Source organism: Zosterops lateralis (assembly GCF_965231275.1).
Source record: "Zosterops lateralis genome assembly, chromosome: 13".
Classification (NCBI taxonomy): domain Eukaryota; kingdom Metazoa; phylum Chordata; class Aves; order Passeriformes; family Zosteropidae; genus Zosterops; species Zosterops lateralis.
In genome coordinates this window covers 15,876,099-15,890,599 of record NC_139773.1, presented here as the reverse complement: position 1 = coordinate 15,890,599, position 14,501 = coordinate 15,876,099, and positions in this window count along the sequence as shown.

The following is a 14,501-nucleotide window of genomic DNA, read 5'->3' as shown; positions in this document are numbered from 1 at the left end:
TTAGCTGCAAAAAAAATGAAATCCTGAAAACTCCCAAAGGACAGAAAAAAGCACTTCCCTGTCAGTTATAAAACGAGTGGAAATTACAATGACATTTTCATTTAGCACAGAGATTTACTAAAACACCCACATTTTCACAGAAGTTGCAAAGACTTGAACTCGGACACACTTTTGGTTTCTCACCTGGTGTGATGCTTAATGATAATGATTTTACTAGACCTGGTCACCCACACTCTCAGATAAAGAGCTGGAGGTATTCCAGCCTCTACTGGGGTAATATCACTGTTTCATACACTAGCACAAGAAGGAGGGCAGGAAATTTCACAGTTTTATTTCAAACTAATGCGTTTAAACAGAAAATTATATAATTCCTAAATAATTTAGAAGTGAGTGAGCTATCCAAGGACAAAGAGCCCCAGATGGGGTGAAGGGTTAAGCTTTGTAGGACAGAGAGGGAAGGCCTGTGTAACCTCACCGTGCTAAGAGTGTGGGGAAAGAACTTCTGAGATGCCTGCTCAATTTGTCAGGATTTTATCTTCTGAACTATTATCTCCAGCTTTCCCCAGAACACCCTCCCCAGCCCTTTTATCTGCGAGCTATCTTCAAGTTAACTGTCTGCCTATTGCCTTGGCTGAACCACACTAATAGTCAGCTAATTACACATGAACACCCTAATTTGCTTTGTCTTTCTCAAAAAACTCACGCGTGTGCGGGCACGAACCTGAGTTTACTCCTGCCATGAAACTGCACCAGCTGAAGCAGGATGAAATTTGTTGCATTTTCTGCCCCCTCTGATGCTTCCCCCCACCAGGCCATCACCACTGCTAGTCATTCCTGATTTGCAACATCACCTGTTGCTCCAACACCAGGCTCCTGTAGAGCAGAAACTGGAGCAAAGAAGAGAAATACGTGTTTGTCATTGAACTGAGCTGAGAAGAAGGAAGAGGAGAATGATAAGATCATAGCCTGCAGCACTTTGTTTATGAGAACATCCTTCCAGTGATATATGTCTGCACCAGGTGAAAGTATTGTGTCACCCCTAACATATTTTAAATGCCAGGGCTGTCATGCAAGAAGACAATGATGAACAAGTTTAAACAGAATATGGTTTTGTAGCCATGTACAGAGTTACCCTTTGAAGGTTTGCACTGGTAGTGCTTCTTAGCAAAATGTTTCCAAGCTCTGTTATATTCCCCTACAGAACCCCTCTCACACAGAATTTAAACTAAATGGAGACATTTCTGTTGCAGGCACACTGATGGGGTTATCCATAAAGCAGTGCATTTCCTCAGGCAGGATTTTCAGGCCATTTCACACGTCCTCCCTGCCATACTATCCAAGTGTGTCACAACTCCTCGGATAGGAACCCTGCTCCACCCAGCAAATGGGCAAATAAAGGTCTGTCTACACCATGCTCTGAGGAGCGGGGTCTGGCCCCAGGTCTCTGCATGGCTGAGGTTTACTCAGACCAGCCCTAGCATGCTCCTGTGGACTGAATTCCCGTTAGCTGCTGCAGCTCCCTGACCACACCACCTGCTTTAATTCCGCACAAAAAAAAATTCGGTTTTCATGCTCCAAGGCTGCCTGGCCTGGTGGGACAGGGGTAAGCAGGGTTATTTGGAGGATCCTCTTCAAAAGTGCACTCCTGGGCCAAAGTGAAAGGCTAATTCAGGAGCACCTTTCCTCACCAGGCAGATATGCCCAGAGCTATCATCAGTTCTCTTCCCAGATGTTTATCTGGAGCTCAACTGCACGAACACCATCCCTGTGCTATAACACTGTTGCACAACACCACTCACTGGCTCAGACTGACAGCTCAAACTGAGCCTTGGGGAAGCCAACATCCAACACATGATATTGAGAATGGGCATGATCATATCCACCTTGGATTCAGGTGAAAGAGCTTTGGCCATGTGTGTCGCGTGGGGATGAAGGCAACTGTGACACCGCGGAGTTCCTTAGTCTTTGAGGAAGACTAAGGTCAGAGCCACTCTGTGACCCATCCAGGACAGCATTAATAACTTTACAAGAGAGAGGAAAGGGAGCTTCTGATTGCCTGAAAAAACCTTTGAGGAGGTAGGATTTCTTAAGTACCTATTAAGGTCCTGTGTGGGCTTGTGTGAGGCGTTCAGCATCTGCCCCTCGGTTTTCCTTTCTGTAAAATGGACATACCTTGTTTTCCTCACAAGGTTATTAAGGAGGATTTTTCTGATTAAGGTTCATCATAAATGGAAGTGTCTTGCAAACAGTATTTAATCACCTGGCTCAAAATGGTCTCCAACTTCTTTGGGTAGAATGTGAGTTTTTATAGGGACTAGTCACAGTGTCCAGCTTAACAGATCACAAGCTGCATCTTTAAGACAGAGTTTACTTCTGAATCAGTAAATGTACTAGACAAAGCATCCATTATTTATGCATTCCTGCATACATGGCAAGGTGAAAATAATAGAATAAACATCATATACTTCATTATGATATCGGTTTACACTTCCAGGGTACACAAAAAGAGGCCATTTCATCAAGCTAATTGCCTGAAAGTAAAAGAGAGAGAACTTTAGCTATTAGTCTATTATGGGGCTTTTTTCTTAATCACAAATAGGGGCCGTGTGTCCCCAGGGGGATGTGTATTCTAATTTACAATTGAACTACAGATCAGAGCAATCAATCTTGTGCAGCACTTTTACAGTGTAATTGCTGCAACATAACAAATAAAAAAAAAAAAAAAAAAAAAAAAAAAAATAAAAATAAAAAAAAAAAAAAGAAGAAGAAGAAAAAAAAAAAAGCAGCCTAAGTCGAGTTTCAGCTTGAGGTGGAGATATTTACCAGGCATTGGTTCGGGGTGGGAGGGAGGCAGAGAGAGGAGAGAGACGCCAAAGCCATGAATATGCAATGAGGGCTCATTAGTGCCCCAGTGTTGCCATGACGAATGGCATTATCCCCAGACTGGTGCAGCCTAAACATGAATTTTATAACGACCCATTTATCATGACTTGTCATGGGTTTCTTTACTGTACTTTCTACTGACTCTCACACCTTCCACTATTAGCACCTCAGAATCCCTTCCTTTTGTTCTTTTATCTCATTCCATCCTAGTTTTTGGTAAGGATTGTCAGGGGATGAGAGAAGGGCTGCAAACGTTGGTGTTCAAGAGTTCAGAGCTTCCCCAGCTGAAGACCTACCGCCAAACCAAACGTGTTGGTGGTCTTCAGCCCACTTACCAGTGGATAAGTGTCCTCATTGTCACAAGTATCTGCAATCTTGTCAGTTGACTCAGCAGAAAGGTCTCGGATTGACCGAGCATCCAGACAACTATCTTTCCACTCTGGCAGATGTGATGGATGAATCTGTTTTGTTGACCTAGGCCTGTCTCCTCCTCAGCCCACTCCAGCTATGTGCACAGTGTAACAATCCACCCCTCATCTTCACATTGAAAAAGGCACAGAGTCAGATAAACAAACAAAAAATGCTTTCTCCCCAGTTTCACTTGAATGAAGAAAAAAAAAAAAAAAGACTAGGTGTGAGACCTAAGTGATAGGAAAAGCATTTACTTTCCAGGAGCAAGCAATATTAGTCAACTCTACAGGAAAACAAAATTACTGTGAAGTAATTAGTGTCTGGCTTGAGCTCATTTTTGGTCTCTGCACGCTGCCTCTGTTTTACTGCTGTCCCTTTGGCCTACCCGATCCCACATTTAATATACCACTGCTTATAAAGAAATCCCTGTGGCTCAGAAGGCTGAATTGCCACTGCTGGGCTAGGGCCTGCTCTCTAGTATATAGAGGCTTTCATTTCCCAAGTTATGAATCTGACATCTCATGGCCAAATCCATGCCAGTTTATTTCTGAGAAGTCTGTCCTCATTATTTACCCCAAATAGTTTCACTGTCAGTCTGCCTTTTTTTTCCCCCACTGTGAAGTGGCTGGAGTATCTGAAAGTATCAAGCCCCTCTTTGTTGGATTTTACACTCTTGCTATTACAAGAATTTGTCTTTAGGGATAGAAAAATCAAGCAACTTATTTCCAGCTATTACTTGGATAAGACTTCATGTTCTTAAACAAGTTGTGAGCTCCCATGATCTCTGACAACAACTCTCCCGAGGTCTTACATCAGGGTAGTCCTACAGTTCTTTCATTACTCTACTGGATGTTTGAAAATATTAAAAGGCATCTAACATCCCAGACCAGCAATTTATAGACTCCAAGTCTGGCTCTGGAGCCCTCAAAACCTCTATTTCTTCCACAAAATCTGCACTTTGCTGTTATTGTCGCCAAGACAGGCACGTGTTTCACCAGGAGTAGTTTGTCAAAGCAACAGCCCATTATCCAAAGATTCATCACAGGTTCCCGCTCTGGTACAGGATGGAAGAGAGGCTGGATGTCAGAAAGGGAGGAGAAAGGAAAGCTTCCTCTCAGAAAGGTGCATTTGGGAAATGACACCTTGATTAATCAGGGCATAGCTGATTAGGCCAGCAAATGCTTCGTTTTTGATTTTTTTTTTAAACCCATCTGTGTTCCCTTGGAGAATATAGATATATAAAAAAATATGTATGTGCAGTTTTTTAAAGCCCCAGACAGCATCTTCCACATGATGACCTATGATGGAGAACTCCAGCTCCCACTACAATACAAACAATGTTCTGTTAATTACCAGGAGACAAAAGAAGAATAGAAATCACTCCTAAAGAAGCAAACCAGAAATGACATTGAATATTGCAGAAAATGTCCACTGTCTTCACAAGGACTCAGGACACAGCAAATATTATCATTATTCCTGAGAATAAATGTTTGCCCTATGACCCAGGTGATCTGATCACCTATTGAATGGAGAGAATGGAGACTTGTCACAAACAATGGGGTTTAATTAAATTATTTTAATTTAGCTCCTATTAGGAGTACTAAAACTGACTGTACTCAGTCTATAAGATCTGATTGATACATCTGATCCATTATCTGTAGTTTATGTGATGGAACAAGCAGATTCCTCTTTGAGTTGGTTGCAGGAACTCACAGGTCCAATCTATGGAGGTTATTCCATTATTTGATATCAATACTTGAGGCTTCCTTTGAGAAACAGGCTCATCTTTCTTCCACTCCCCTCATGGAGCAGGCAGACATGGAAAAAAGGAATATTAAGGGCCAGCCAAGGCAGATGACACCAAGCTTTGTGTCACTTTAGCACCCAGCACCACTGGAATCACAAAATCACATCAGAGTTTTCTTGGTTGAGATCAACGACCACATGCAGGGCAGCTGCCCAGGAAAGGAAAATGTCCACTATTCCTCAGTCAACACACAAATGGCAATCATTAAAATAAAATGAGATCTTTAAAATTTTAGGTCCTTGGCTCTAAACTGACAGGAGTCTAATGATAGGAAACACACAAATTTCAGGAGGAGAAGGGTACTTTCATTGTCTTATGAATCTGGCCTCCAATAAAGTATCAAATTTGAGATTGTTTCATGGGGAAATTAAGAAATATAAGCAGTATTTTCGTGTGGAAGAAAAATCTATAAGGTGAGACTAACTGCTTATCCTGAATTTAGGGTAATTTTTGTGACCGAGTGCTGTATGATCAGAAACAAGCTGTCAAGAGACTCACAAGAAAATTCTGCTTTAAATATATAAATTTGAATGTAATAAAATTCTGATCATATTGTAAAAATCGTGAAATTATATATGCAATAGTTTTCTACATTTATAGATAGAATTAATAAACTTAGGACTAAAAAAACCCTGAGAAAAACTTCAGGTGTGATTACTATTTAGTGCTTTTCAGTGTCCTTTCAACTGACGTGTACAAAAATTTTTAAAAAACCCCATAAACCAGATACTATTTCTCTGTGTAAAGAGATGCTCCTTTAAAGACATGATAAAATTCTGAGCCTGAACACAAAACTCCTTCTCAATGAATACTGAGGTGTTTGACCATCCAGGGAAATATCCTTATGTGCTCATAAGGGCTCCTGATAGTGTTAAATAAAGCTGACCAGCCCTTTTTTGCTACTTTTGCAGAGAAATTCATCCCTCCCTTTTTAGTTCTGTTTCAATTATGACCTAATATTTTTTTTCCTCTGTTCAAAGCTTGGCTTTAGTCATCCTAATGAACTAATGATATTTTCCTTTGGATATACTTCAGCTTTGTCTTTAAGGCTCTTCACCTTTCTCCAAGTGGAGCCAATGGCTTGATGCTCCTCACTTTAAAACAAACAAACACAATGTCCTTCTTCCCCCTTCCTCCCCACTTTCTTTAATGACATCTTCAGTCATTAATGAGTTAATAAAAATCTCAAAGTCATCTGGGAATAGATAAGGGGGAAGAAAGAAGAGTATTGTACACATAATGACAGGCTCCCTGCTGGCCCTAAGATGTCATGGGTCAGCCATGTCAAGAATGTGTGTGCCCAATCATCTGCTGATTTTTATCAGCAAGGCCTGAAGCAGAATCTGACACGGCCAGTTTGGGAGTTACAATGAATAAACAATGACTTCTTGGATTGTTGGCGGCTGTGTGATAGAGTGAGAGGGTTTATGTATACTAAAACATGATGACATTAGCAATCAATATACCAATTACTGGACAAGTTATTGGACGAAGAATGCACATGTCCTGAGCTTTGTGCACTTTGAACATGCTACCAGCAAAGGAGACCACAGAAATAATGTTAATTAACCCATTCCAAGCTTGATGTGCTAATACCTGATGATGCCTTGAAGTTTCAGAGAGTATGAGGTGGAAAAAACTTTGGTCTGATATAGCACATTAAACATTTTAAATACGAGACACAAGCCTGACAAATTTATTTTTCATTAGAACTTGAAGAAGAAAGAAATAAATTATTTCAAGTGAGTAGCTGAGATTCTAACAGACTTAAATTGTTCTCTATAAAATTTCACTTAAACACCCTCAGCATACTACACAAATTTCATCACTGAGTAGTTAGGTTGGTTATATCTTACAGGGAATATCTTGTGGTTTCCTTAACCAGCCCTTAGGTTGGTTAAGGAAATATCCCAACAACTCTCACCTGCCTATTCTTAAGTAGAGAAAGAAAGATAAAATTCTAACACGCTTTTTATTTCTGTGTGACTGGAAATGCATTTCTGCATCTGATCAGTCTCTTACATTCTTTAGTGCGCTTAAAATATTCAGTGTTTATGAGTTTGTCTTCTCTTATTCTGGAAGTGATTGTGAAGATAAAATGACAGTATTTTAATTGACTCCAGAATAGAATGGGATTATATAAATCACCTAATTCCAAGTACAGTATAGGAAAAAACTGAAGTTGCAGGCAGATCTAGACTGGAGTTAAATGGTGTCAGCTCTCCATTGAGATGGGGAAGTCCATGATCTAATGGAAAGCTCACAGGTTTTGCCCTGAGATGCATTGTTAAAATGATGTGGGAAAGACAGGTTTTATGATGGTTCTCCATCCTTTTCTGTGTAGTCTCTGAATGAAAATTTCACTGCCACCTGGGAAGCAACAATGCCACAGACCCTTTGACTTTTGCTCAGGTGGGAGCAAACAAGGCAGGGTGTAAAAATAAAATTTAACTCTGCCTGCCATTCCAATGCAGTAGAAATTGTGCAGAAGCAGAAAGGAGAAGAGTTCAGACATCAGAGTGGCCCTGTGTACTGTGTGTGTCAAGGACTGATAAAATCTGTACATCCATCTCTTACAGATCACTTTTATGATGTTGCTCTAAATTACATTCAAATCTGCTCCTGAGAGCACTAAGCACTTCCCAGAGTTGTGTTGAATGGTGATGGAAGAGGGACCAGCCTCTGACAAAGGGGAAGAATGGATGGGGCTCCATCTGGTTTTAACTGCAGTGGTTAGGAAGTGTTCAGCTGGATCTTTCCAAATGGCTCCTCCCTTCCCATTGAGTAAGTTCTTGAAAAGTTTAAAAGTGAATTTGTCCAGCATGTGCGATATGAATAATGAAATGCTTTTAAATGTAAATGTTTCATAAAATAGCAGCATTACCATACATTGCTGTGAATACAGTTAAAAAAAAACAACTCAATAATCCCTCCTCTGTAATTTACAATTAACTTTTTGCCTCAAGGTAACAGCTACATTCACAAAAAATAATGGTAATAGATTGACCTTGTTATGAATGGATAACAAGCTGGAAACAATATAGTTTGTCACAGAGCATTAACTGTTACTGTTGAAATTGTAAATAATGTGTATAGAACTTGCAATGTAAATGGCTCCCCTTAAAAATATTAATTATGTCAATTAAACACTTGATGCATAATGGATTATTCTGAAACCTATTTAAGTCCATGTCAGACTGAGTACACCATTTTCTAAGATCCCATTCCCAGACTACTGGAAAAAAATCTAAGGCTGTGCTTTGACTGCTCAAGGTGGACAAAGGAATATTGCCTTAAATTAAAGATACATGGCTGCCTCTTTTGTTCACATTTCTCATCAGAAGATGAGACTGTTTACAGACACAAGGCTCTTCTGAAGTGCTTTCAGGGAGCTTTGGAAGCTGTTGAAAAGCAACCCTCCTCCAACGGCACTGGCCTGTCACTGGAGGATGTCCTTGGGATACAGAGAACTCCTCTGGCTTTTGCGCCACTTTGGAATCCCTGCTGATGGAGCAGAGAGGGATAGATCAGTTCTTACACCTGGCTGGTTTCTCTCACCAAAGTGGCCTAACTCAGCATTCTCAAGGCAGTGGAAGCTGAGGGTGATGCTGTTCAAATCTCCTCTTTGTGTTTCCTGTGGAGCCCGGGCTGTGCTCATCCAGGAGAAGGAGGTTGTTATCCTATGGCTTTATGGAGTGATCCAAAGCTGATATATAACACATGGCTTAGAAAAAAATTAGTTTTCTCCCAGTGTCTGATGACCACCAATTCATGAACAAGACACTGAAATGTACTTTTAGTGCTTCCCAGCCACAGCTCCTCAGCTGCAGCTCAAGACTGGACTTAACAGCACAATACTCCAGTGTTCTGGCCAATTACCACGTTGCCTTATAAAGGAAGGATTCCCACTAGATTATCCACATAGAGAAAGTGATACTAAAATGACAAGCCACCAAGAGGTCAAATAACCAGTTACCAGAAGTTAAAATAACTAGACTGTGGAGCAGCAATATCTGAGGAGCTGGCATGTGTCCCAGGGCTGGTTGTCATACAAATGAAAGAAAAGACAGCTGGAATCTTTTTGGATTGACTGTTATTTTCTGTGAATATAATGTAAATGTACCACTCTGGTTTTTCAACCAGATGCCTGAACTGGGAGTTGAGCAACTAATTCAGTAAAATACAAGGTCTCTTTATATCTCATTTTTCCATGTGTGAGTTTCATCTACTTTGTTTAGCTTTATCCTTTGGGATCAAGGACTGTTCAGACTGTCTGAGCACAAAGAGTCTGATTACAGTTTGGGCTCTCCAGTAATCCAAGCAAATACATTACATCCTCTCTTGCCAAAAGGTGTGTTCTCCCATCTGGGCAGCAACAAAGTCTCCACAAATGCATAACTGAGCAGGCACCTCTACCCACCATGGAGTCAAAATCCCAGCCAGGCTGGCTAAGCCACTTTTGGATTTCCCTTCACTCAATGATTTTCCCTGGGCAGCTCCTGTTTCACCACCACTTAAAGTTTAGCTGTTTGCTATACATTCGGTGCCATCTCTTTAAAGATGTATATCTGAGTGGGCAAGAAAGTTAGGGATTAGCAATGGGCAGAGGTCAAGTCTGTCAAGACTTTAAGCATGTTGTTGGTTGTAAAAAAGATTACGTTACTGGCAGCCCTTTGCCAGATCAGTACTTCGATGCCAAATGTTAATCCTTGCTGGGGACAAGATGGCTTGTAAATGTTATGGGAGAACACAGCTTTTCCTGTAGAAAACAGGCCTTTATGGTTAAAACATGGATTGTTTTCTCATGCTTGTGTTTGCATTTCATGCCAATTCACTCTTGCTTGCTATGAGCTTCGCTTCAGTACTTACGTTTAATCACTTAAGGTCTTTATTTGTATAGTTGAGGAGAGAATGGTTGAGTTCTTGAAGCACTGGGGAGTAGGAGAGCCAGAGCTCAGCCTCAGATTTTCCCAAAGGACTTGCACTGTGGAACTGGGCAAAAGCAATGTCCCCACTGAACTTCACTTTTCTCATCTGTACAATGGAGCTCCATGTAAAGAGAGTCCTGTAAAATTTTATTTTTGACTGCCAGAAGTTTGGTGTTTATTGGATCTTTAAAGCAATCTACCTAAATTTCAGTGTGGCTAACTAGATATCTGTAACTTTCTAAATAATGTCCTTTCCTACAGTCATAAAATCACTGAATGATTCAGGTTGAAACCTTCAGGATCATCTTGTCCAACTCCCCTCCTCTGGCCAGGGAACTTTCCACTACACCAGGTTGCTCCAAGCTTTGTTTGACCTGACACTGGGCACTGCCAGGGCTGGGACATCCACAATTAGACACTTTGGGAGAGCTTAGGTTTCCAGCTCAGGTGCTTACACAAGGGCAGCCAAGACATAAGCCAACACAAGATTTTAAAATAACAGAAGACTCAGATGCCCCAAAGTTTGTTCTGCTGTGGACTGAGAGCACAACTGGGTGTGAGCAGCAGCTGTTGTCAAATGTGTGCAGAGCACTGCACATGGCTGAGCACAGCCAGGAAATTAATGTTGTACCAGGAGATCCCAGCAGCTGACAATGCTCACAGAGCATTGCACAAACTCTGGGAAGTCCTATGGCTGTCTCATGTGAAGGGAAAACAAACAGATCTGGGTGCAAACTACACTCACACCTGTTTTTGGCATCTAAAGATCCTCAGTGTCCTGTGGCTCAGTTTTTCACCCTATTTTGGGAGGTAATGAAACTCTATGCTAAGGCAAAAATCAATAAAGCTTCTCTTTAAAGGGTTTGATGAGGTCAGGAAAACACCAGTGCCTGATGCACACGAGTTCAAGAGTAGAGAGGACCATGTAAGTTCCCAGGTAGATTTGATAACAGAGTTCATAAAACAAGAAAAGCAAATTCAATCTGGGGAAACCTGAGCTTCTAGGTTTCAGGCCATGGACATTTAGTAGCTATAAAATTAGGATACTCTGGTAGAAGGGGATTCAACACTTTTTCTGGCAAGAAGTAAAAAATGATAAGCAGCATCCCAAGTATCAAATTCTGTTAGTTCAGTTTTGTTATGCAGATGGATTTTTTTTCCCTTCTCCTCTACTCTTTAAAATGTTTTGAATTAAAATAGCTTACTCAAGGTCACCGAAGGCATATGGTCCTGCTCAAAACTTTAAACAAAACATTAGTTTTTACAACCTTTTGTAATTTGGTATTGTATACAACATGGTTATAGACGGAGTTTCTGTAATCTTTGCAGTGGGTGACAGAAATATGAGAGCCAAATTTATAAGCCATTTAGTGAAGCATTTAATCAATTTCATGCATAGGAAATAACTCCGATTGCTTTGCTTTATCAATCTTGCTTTCTCAGAGACCTGCAGTCACCCCAACCTCAAAACACTTCAGTGCGTGAGGGGGGAACCATATGCAAAAATCTAATGCTGTGCACAGTGTCAGGGACTTCTGAGGGCTGTTTAAACTTGCCAGCATCAATAATCCCTCTTGAGGCTGTTAATATATTTCAGAAAGAAGGCAGAAAGCCTAATATTTATAGGAAGATGCAAGGCCTCTTTTTACAGAGATTTTCCTTAAACATCCTTTGTCTGGAGAACGAGTCTTTGACAGTGTGTCGAGTTATGCAGATTGAGCCTGCCTCTAATGCTAAAGTGTTTCTGAATGTTGCCTTTAATCACTTAACAAACACTTAAACACCCTCCCTGCATCGTGCCCCTGTTTCCATAAACCATGACTGGCATATCATTTGTCAAATTCAGAGACACTGCTTGGGATGACACTGCTCACGAGGGCTGGACTGTCTTGCAGTGCATGTAAGAGTTAAGAGTCACATTTGACTGGGACTGGGGGATATGTGGGAGACTGACCTGAAGGATTACTAAAGTTCCTCTTCTGGTCTTCAACCCATGGCTCTGGATGGACCACCTGACTTTTGGCAGTGGGTAAGAAGTTGGGAGCACCACTCCTCACCCTTTCCACAGGACAGATGGTGAACTGAAAGTTCCTGAGCTCTGTTCTGTCTCCAGTTGCATCTGTATTTATGAGGAGTTGGGAAGGGTCTGGTCTATTGGCACTGTTCTTTCTACAGAAAGGAAAGGAAAACCTTGACCAAACCAACCTCATCCCCTTCTCCTGCATCTAAAATCCCTACCTGGAGTAAGAGATAAGGCTGAAAAGGCTATTTCAGAGCACACTTTCTTCTCATATGCTACAACAGCTTGTACAATACCCCAAGCAGAATACTACACAGTGATTTTTTTTTCCTGAGTGAAAAATTCCTGAAGGAGCAAAAAGCCAATCTCTCTGATAATCATCAGCTGCTCAACTATATTAAATTTAGACAAGGCTACAATAGTGCCAGAGTTGTCCCCTGCCCTCTAAAATTAGAACTGAAAGAATGGTGGGCATAGTGCTAAATATATAACTCATTTAAAAATAATGTGCTCTCAGGCTTTCCTAATGCTTGAAAAACTGATCATCATAAATCCCTAAAGATCTGTTTGCACAGCCAGCCTGCCTCCATCAGCCCCAAACATGTTTCAGTAGGGTCTGTCCTTTCCTGAACATCCACTTTTTCCCACAGTATATAGGGGGAAAAAAAAGCAGGAAAAGTTTGTTGCTGTTAAAAGATAGTTAAACAATAAACTTCCTAGTTATCTACCCCGACAGAAGCTTCACTTGGCCTCTGCCTTCTGTTTGGAAGCAAAAAAGAAAAGAAAAAAGGGTTAATATTTACTATCTCTCATAAGCTCTAGTCCTGGAAGAGTTGGTGGGGGACAATCCATCTGAAATGATCACAAGTGTGAGTTTTAGCTCTTCAAGCTGTAGAAAACCATAACAATCCTCTACAGAATGAAAAAAAAGAACTACAGCAATTCAAGAAACCTAATTCTTCTATTTCTTAGCTCTAGTGCTAACAATTTCAGAATCAATAAAATCAGCAGGATGGACTAAGAGCAGTTTTGCATAGAAACAGGGACATGGAAAACCTACATCTTTCCTTCCTTCAAGGTCAGAAAAACTTCTCCTGGAAGCAAATATCTTCTTCCCTTCCCAATTCCCTTCTAACAGTGCACAGGATCCCCCAAGGGAAAAAGTTGCATTAAGGAAATTTATAGAAAATCGGGGCCTGGATGTAAATTGGACTAAAGGAATTCTGGGTTCTTGCAGGACGTAAAAGTCTCCATCATGAGACAAGGGGTGTCTTGGAAAATTTAAGCTTTTTTTTTTCTTGTCAACTGTTTGTCTGTTATTTTGACTATCAGAAAATCTACGACAGACACCTTTAAGGAGAGTGAAGTGAGGAGAGAGGAAATATTTGTTTGGGAGGGTTTCATGGAAGTAATAAGAAGTCACTCTGCTCTCAGGTGTGGTTCCTCCTTGAGGTGGGGAAACAAACCTGGGGTCCAAAAGCCACTTAGCTGGAACAATTAGAGATGGAGTCTGTGTGAAGTTGGGGGACATGATTAAAAGAGACAATGCTGCTTCACGACAAAATTTGGTTAAAAAGGAGTGGGGTGGGGTTTTTCCTTCTACTTCAGCTGCTCTTTTCCCCCCACCCATGTTTGTGGGATGCTGCAGAGGGCTCGGGGTCTCCTGAAGGGCTGTGAGAGGTGCCTGTGCCACAAGAAGTGGGTCTGGACTTGATCTGCTGCAAATAGAAATGCTTGTTAGGGAAGCAAACAGGTCATATTACACTATTCTTGTATCTTAAATAAATCAAGAAAGGTGTAAATGTGCTAGTCATGAACTTATTTCTCCCTTGGGCTACTTCCATGAGATGTTTCTTTCTCTTCCTTCCCCCCTCCTCGTTCTACCTTTGCTCTTTTGGATGCCACCAGCTGATTGGAGGAGTTTGCTGAAAATATAGAAATATTAAAAAGGTATTTTTCTGTTTGCTCATCTGGAACATTCTGGGGAGGATTAACTCTTTGATTTCTTCACTCCATAAATTTGGGGTTTCCATTCTAGTTTTGCCTCGCAGAAATACCGAGGTAAGAGAAGTGTCAGTGAAAGAAACTGAGAAGTTTTTTCTACATAGATGTACTTTTGCAACCTTAATGAGCAGGTGAATCTCCTTTTCTTCTTTCCTTCTAAACAGTATCTAGGATAAAAAAAATCCATGCTTCTCTGCTGGAGGAAGCCAGATGCTACCTAGAAAAGTTTTTCACAATATGAATGCAGATCTTTGGGAGGGGAAAAGTAGTAGTGGAAGTCAAGGTTAATTTTTTATTTTTGTTTTTTTTTTTTAAAGCAATATAGTGATTAACAAGCCTGTTGCAATGGGCTGTTTCTGGTGAAACTGGTGTTTTTAATGACCTCACTCTAAAATGAACTCTTTGCCACCCCTAGGAGCTGTTTGTTCCTCTGTAGAATTCTCTGGAC